This window comes from Bos taurus, chromosome 13 (genome assembly GCF_002263795.3).
Source record: "Bos taurus isolate L1 Dominette 01449 registration number 42190680 breed Hereford chromosome 13, ARS-UCD2.0, whole genome shotgun sequence".
In the NCBI taxonomy this organism is placed as follows: Eukaryota; Metazoa; Chordata; class Mammalia; order Artiodactyla; family Bovidae; genus Bos; species Bos taurus.
Genome location: NC_037340.1, coordinates 59785903 through 59793736, shown reverse-complemented (window position 1 = coordinate 59793736; position 7834 = coordinate 59785903).

The window sequence follows — 7834 nt, the reverse complement described above, 5'->3', positions numbered from 1 at the left end:
GTCTCATTTTCTTTTTTAAGTCATGAGGAAATGTTCTGGCAACATATCAAAAAAAATCAATATTATGACATCCATCTTGTGTTTGGTTTTCATTTTTTAAAAAGTAAATATGCACGGAAAACTGTCTGGGTGGTCATATCCTAAAACACTGGAAATTCAGATGGTGGGATTGTGGGGATAGGCTTTGATTTGTATTTCTGTGTCTGTTTCAAAGTGATGGGGTTTTCTTTTGAAGTTAGTTTTTGCTTTGCATGTTTATGATTTTTGTAAGGGGTGATCAAATTAAGGTTAATTGTTTTAAAAAGAAATTTAGATGAGTTATCTCCAGGAAGGAGAACTAAGGGGCTCAATGCTGAGGCGGGAGGGGATTTTTTTTGTAATAGCACACTTTTTGTGCCTTTTAAATTTTGAAAAAAATTTAATGTATTTGACCATCCCCCCAAATAATCATGTAAAATAAACAAAAAGCAGGGAAGAATTTAGCTGAGGTCCTGGTGGGTTGGGTGGTACAGAGGTGACCGTCACACCTGGTGCCTGGGGAGGGCCGGCCCCCATGTGCTGGGCAGTCCTGGGAGGAATGATGCAGGGCAGCCGCCCAGGGTGGGGTGAATGTCAGGGTGGCTCAGCAGGCCGGGCAGGCCCACGTCACAGTCCCTGTGAGGAGCCTGGACAGAGGGGCACTGGGGCATCAGATCCTGGCTGGGGCCCAGAAAGTGTTCAGCCCATGGAGGAGACACTGCCAGCCTCAGGGGCTTATAGCCAAGAGCCCCACACTGAAGACCAAAGCAGGAAACAGGAATAACAGCAAGGATGCAGGGCATAAGACCCCACCGTGGGCGCTTCACAGCCATTACTTCAGTGGCTCCTGCCATCCCTGCAGAGCAGGGTAAGAGGCAAAGTCCCTCTCGAGTGACGCAGCTGCAGAGTGGCTCCAAGGTCCTTTTTTCCCTTCTATGAGACAAATGCACTTGAAGCTGAGGTGTGGACACACCCAAGGGCTGAGCCACACGGGCCTGAAGTGTGTGGGAGACCATGGCTGACGGACCACCTTCGATTAGGCCTTCAAGTCCAAAGAAAAGTAGCAAATAGAGACCCTAACTGAACCATGTGACATGTCCTGCCCTCACCACCCCCGCCACACACACATATCTCAGTTCACTCAGTAGGGTCTAAAAGTGGCTTTCTTGTGACTTCCCTGGTGGTCCAGTGGTTAAGACTGCATGCTTCCACTGCAGCAGGCAGGGATTCAATCCTTAGTGCAAAACTAAGAACCCACAGACCCGCAAAAAAAAAAAAAAAAGGTGGGGGAGGGGCAGGCTTTTCGAGAAGATGGAGGGAAAAACCAGCCCAGAAGGGTAAGGAACTTGCCTGTGGTCACACAGCATGTCTGTCCACACAGATCTGGGACAAGATCTATGTCCCCTCACCCCCACCTACATGCAGGGTGCTCCCTCTGTGCCCTGCTGGTTTAGCCACCTCCAGCTCTGACTTCTCCCCTATTGCAGTCACCAAGAAGAACTGATACTTTGCTGTAGCATGCCCTTGCTCAAAGTCTTCAGCGGTTCCCTACTGAATATAGTCCCTCCTATATTCATTGGAGGGACTGATGCTGAAACTGAAGCTCCAATACTTTAGACACCTGATTCAAAGAGCCAACTCATTGAAAAAGACCCTGATGCTGGGAAAGACTGAAGGCAGGAAAAGAAGGAGACGTCAGAGGATGAGATGGTTGGATGGCATCACCAACTCAATGGACACGAGTTTGAGCAAACTCTGAGAGATGGTGAAGGATGGGCAAGCCTGGCATGCTGCAGTCCATGGGATCACAGAGTCGGACACAACTGAGTGACTGAACAACAACTGAAGGGAGAGAGCGAGGGTCAGTATCAGGACTAAATTCCCAGGCCTGACATTGAGACTCCATGGCCCATCTCATCGTCATTATCCTTTCAGCCTTGTTGCCCCAGCACTCCTACCTGAGCCAGGCTGCAAGCCTCTCCACTCTCACCTCAAGCTTCCCTACCTTTGCTGCTGTTTCTCCTGGAATGCCTTCCCCCCGCCCCCACTCCAAGCTCCTCTTCCAGGAAGCCTCCATGATCACTTCCATCCGTGTGACCTGTCTTGCTTCTGAGCTCTGGATCAGATCGTGCTGTTCCGTTCTGTTCTTTGATAGTAATCATATTGTATTTTTCATGTGTCCTTTTTAAATTTTTTTATATTTTAAGCATGTGCACGCCTGGTCGCTCAGTCATGTATGACTCTTTGTGACCCCATGGACTGTAGCCCGCCAGGCTCTTCTGTCCATGGGAATTCTCCAGGCAAGAATACTGGAGTGGGTTACCATGCCCTCCTCCAGGGGATCTTCCCAACCTAGGGATTGAACCCAGGTCTCCTGTATTGCAGGTGGATTCTTTACCATCTGAGCCACCAGGGTGGCTGGCCACCAATTACAGCCTAAGTTCCTTGAGGGTAGGGCCTAGTTATTACATGTACAGTGGCTATTTTCAAAATGAAAACTAGAACCTGTGCTCCGACCAGGATATGTTTCTGCTTTGAAACTCGCATAACCATCTTCAAAAATCTAAACCATTGGTATCCAATATGCACCATACACTCAGAAACTCTGTACAGCACCCTTCACAGACCTGAGTAATCAGCCAGTAACACCCCTTGCTGCTAAGCCCAGAGGCAGCTCAGAATTCTCTCAGAATAATGTGGCAGGTAGCTAATACCACCTGGATTTGGCCTGTGAGATGAAACCTCTGCATCACCTGGAATGGGCACTCCTTGAGAGCAGGGACTTGTCTATGGGATTCTCATCCATAGGGCCAGCACCCTGCCTGGTATATAATAGGCTCTCAGTAAGTATCTATTGACTCAATGCATGCCCTCCTAGAAAAGTCAATCACAGATATAAATGTAATGACTAACTCATTTAAAAGATGGGCTGGGCTGGGGCCCCAGATCTCTGTCTCAGATCTATGACGTTGCACAAGTTACCTAACCTCTCTGAGCTTCAGTGGTACCTGCTTTACCAGCTTGTTATGAGAATTAAATGAATCATATGCAGTGCTTAGGACATAGCTGACACTCCATAAACATGTTTCCAACTTCCTCTTGGAAGGAGTCCAGCTACAAGTTACTGAAACAAAAGACAACTGGTTCAAGTCAAAACAAGGGTTTTTTTCATGGAAGAAGGGGGAATGGCTGCTGGGCAGAGAGAAGTGTCAACTGCACACTTCTACCCTCTGCCTAGAACTGGGATGGTGTAGAAAACTCGGGTTTCGTCACCACAGCTGCATCAGTACCGCTAAATGATAACTGGAAGTGCTCCATCTGCATGTGGAACGCTCTGCTGAGCGTGGGGTAGAGCCCAGTTTCAGGTTGTTCCCAGCAGCCCGAAGATGGGGAGGGCGGAGCACCTTGCCTAAGGCCACACAGCCCGGGGGTGTGAACAGGCCGTGGCTGTGAACTGAATGGAGCCATCAGGGCTCGGGAAGTCTTCCCCATCCCCACAGAGCTGAGCCATGGATTTCTCAGGTGGGAGCTGAGCACCAGAGGGCTGACTCCCTTCATGCTTCATCCCATTTAGTTCTACTTAGCCCCTAGCTTGGAAGCACAGGCTCCTGCCAGAGACCCCAACATGGGCACAGGCACCTGCCAGAGACCCCTTACAATACCACCCCCTCAAAAAATACCCGAAAGTGGTATCCTAAAGGGGGCACAGCATATCGTATGGCTGTGGAATCCCAGCCCGCCTGGGCTAAAATCTCTATGCTTAGGCCGCGTGAACTTGCGCAGGTCACTCCACCTCTCTGGGCCTCGGTTTCCTCACCTGTAAGAATGATTTCACTTCGTATCTATTAGCACAAAGTGTGCAATGACACGGTGCCCATGGGAAGAGCCAGCTAAATTTGAATTATTATAATACTGAATACATTATTGAATTTTTGTTTTATCCAGGTGAGAAAAAGTGTATCCATTACTGCTTTAAATGTGATCAGAGATCAAATAAACAAATTACTTGCATCCTTTCTGGACCATCCATCCAGGCTGGAGCTTCTCCCAGGATAAGCTTCCAGCAAGTAGGAAGCTGAGGTCCCCAGACGGCCCACTACTGTGGCGGCCCCACCATCTGGGCCCTTGCTTCCTCTAATCTTCCCCTTGAATCCTGTATTTCTCCAAGGGCACTGACCCCAGCCACCTGCAACAGAGACCTCTGGGTAGAGAACAGTTAAAAAGACAGATTCCAGGGAACAACCAGGCTTGCTGCACCCTGCTCTGCCTTTGATTCACCTCTCCACGTGACCGGGACACAACCTATAATGTGAGAGCTAATGTCTTACTCCTTCCAAACCTGGTTTCTTCTCAGATCCAGTGCCTACAGTGTGCTAAGTGTGGGGCTAGGGGCTTTCCACCCCTTAGCTCCTTGAAACCCCTAAAGCATGACCACTGGGGTGTTGTGACAAGTAAACTGAGACTCGGACAGGCATGGTGAGGGCCCATGATCACATGTGCTAAGCCATGGAACTGGGATTCGAACCTAGAATCTGTCTGCTTTCCCTTTGCAGGCTGTGGCGGCTGTGCCAGCCTCATTAGCCTGGCCCTGGGTCTAACTTGGTATTTGCTGGTGAAAGTTGGTCGCAGCAGCCAAGCTGCTTGACCAGAGGCACAGGAGGAGCATCTAAACACACACAGGCAACTTGGGGGTAGGGGAAGTGTCGGCATTTGGGCTTGAGGAGGGGAGTCGGCCAGAGTTGTGATCGTCCATCGACAGAAACTGGCTGTGTGTTACTTAAGTAAGAAAGGAACTTATTAAAGGTTACTGGGGAGCCCACCACCTCTAAGTCAAGCAGAGAGTCCAGCATGGAAGTCTTATGGCCCAGATCACCTCTCAGCCCCTAATCACGAGACACTGACATGGCAACCCATCTCATTGACTCCCAGACCTGGCCAGTCCCTGTAGGACCTCTGTCCCTGGTGACTCCAGACACTGGATGTAGGCATGGCCAAAGTGGGTCTGTGTGCCCCTGTCTCCTTGGGTCATGGATCCCCCAAAATTTTGCACTGAGGGCACGTGACTGGGGGAGACTTCGTCGTGTGCCCAGCCCTCACTGCAAAGCATCTGGTAAATTAAGGGTGCTCTGTTGGAAGCATCATTGTTGTCGTTCAGTTGCTCAGTCATGTCCGGCTCTTTGCGTGCCCGTGGGCTGCATGCAGCTTGCCAGGCTTCCCTGTCCTTCACTCTCATTAGTGTCATTAGGTGGGGCATTCACCAGACACAAAGGCGGCTTGAAAACAGGGCATCCGGTGAGAATGCACATGTCCACTGAGACCAGGGGTGGGTGGTGAAGACCCAGCCAGTTCTGAGGGCTGCCAGGAACCAGGGGCTGCACCCGGTGGTTCACATCTGTAGGCTGCCATCCTTGTCCACAGGAATAATGCCAGTTTACTGATGAGAAAGCTCAGGTCCAGCATCACAGGAGGCATGAGCGCTGTTGATCTGGGTCCATCAGACCTGAGCCAGGGCTGGTGACCACCACCAGGACGTAGGTCATTGCTTTTTGCTTCCTGTGAGAGGGCCAACCCCACACCTCCAGATTGCACACTTGTAATTCCCCTGCCTTTTGCACGCCTCTGAGTTCTGCAGGATGGTCCCTCAACATCCCTGGGAGGGAGGCAAGCAGGGTATTATTGTCCCATCTTATAGGTGGGAACCCAAGTCAGTGGAGGGATTTGTCTGGCTCAGAGCAGCCATGAGAGGTCTGGGGTCTCCCCGCACTGGTCTTCTCTTATTAATTCTCTGCTCCATTTCCTGGGGAAGCCCGGCTTCCCTTCTGAAGAGAGCTTGGAGAGCCAGCTGGGAACACTCCTTTTCCCTGCCTTTGCCTGGCAGAGAGCCAGCTTCTGGGGAAGGCTGTGGGGTGGAGGTGCATGGGCCCTAGTGCAACTTGGGGAGGAGAAGGAAGGCAAGGAGAGCCCTAGAATGTATGTCCAAAGCCCTACTTCTCCAGTTGCTGGAGTTGCTTTGCTAAAGAATCCCTCTCCTCCAGGGCTGGAAAAATGTCCCCAGTCCCTTCAGCCCACCCAGAGATATCTCTGCCAGCCCTTACCGTAGGGCTTTGCTAGCCAGGTACAAAGCACATGGGAATTGTAGCCCACCTTCTTGGGCAGTGGATTTTTATAGGAGGTTTTATGATCTTCATTGACTATTGAAACATCTTTCCAGTCTTCGCAATTTTCACACTCACTGTGTACCACCTGCACCACTCAGAACGCGGATGGGGCTGCAGCTGCGATAGCAGGAAGGAGAGGGCAGAAGGACCTCCAGCTGAGTGACCCCCTATAGGAAGCCCACCAAGAAGTCCAGGCGGACTTCATACTTAGGTACTTAGGTGGCAAGGATTTAATCACATGGCCACACAGTTGCATGCAAGGCTGGGCGCATTACAAGATAATACTGGAGTTCTGTTACAAAGGAAAAGGGGAGCATGTGTACTGGGTAGGCAACAAGCAGTCTTTGCCCCTCATGTCAAGATATGCTAAGATCCAGCAAAGGGCCAACTCAGCTTCGGTGGGTCCCCACTGGGCCCGAGACACCACAGGTATACAGCCTGGACATTTGGCATTATATACCTAGAGCCCAATATCTATCAGCCCGTGCTGATAGGTGAAATCCCTCTGCCTAATTGCCCCAGGGCCAGGTATTTGGCAACTGGAAGTCCCCTATAGCCCAGAGCCCACTGAAATTATTGGGACCAGTCCTTCCCAAACTGTTCACTTTGCCCTACCTTGCCTTTTTCTTGAAAACCCCAGTAAAGGCTGTGGCTTAAGCCTTCTCCCCTCCCCCTCCTGACCACCCTGTGTTTTTGCCACTCATGGCACGTATGTTTCCTGTCTCTAGACTTGTGCATGCATAGAACCTTTGTTTCCCTGAGCCTCCCCTCTGCTCCGTGGCCACACCTAATGAACCATCTCATAAAAAAACACAAGACAGGTCTCCAGACTGAACATCCTCCACCCCATTTCTCAGCTCCACCTTGGTTCTGCTTTCTGGAGAAATGTACTAGTCAAGGGAGGAGAGGTCACACGCGCTGCGTAACAAACCACCCAGGTCTTAGCGGCACCGGCACATCCATCAAAAGCCAGTGGGGCTCTCCGGTCACCTCCCCAGGGCCCAGGAGACGGAGAAGCCACCTGCTCAAAGGCTAGCAGAAGCCACGATGGAGGAAGAGCATCTTCACCTGGCAATTGCTTCTGCTCGCATGCACCTCATTGGCCAGGGCTAGACAGATGACCCCACTCGATCACAAGGGGGCAGGAAGTGCCATCTCCCCACGTACCTGGAGGGCAGAGCCTGGGAAATAACATGGAGAATGACACTAAGGACCACCTCAGGCCTCTGTTTGGGGGGTCACCAGGCGGCTGTGGTCACCTGTGCAGGGGCAGAGGGAGCCTCTATGTCCTGGATATGGGGGTGGGGCCACACTGAGCCAGCAGCAGGGACCTACCTGGCGTGGGGGGCACTGAAGAGAAGAAAGACATCTGACAACTCCGAGCCTGGGGCTGTCAGGCCAGACAGGCCTTCCAATCCGCCTGGTTCCTCTTCTGCAAAATCGAATGCTTCTCAAACAGCAGTTGTGGTGAAGAGTAATGAAAATAACACAAGTAACATGGGGAAATGTGCCTTTTAATTCCCAGCAGCCTTCATGGAAGGAAATACTTTTCAGTGGAAGACCCTTTGCCCGACTGAGCCCTTTGATGAGCTCAGGTGGACAAACTTGAGAGCAGGTTGGCAAAGAAAGGTTTAGGGGAGGCAAGGGGCTTAAGACTG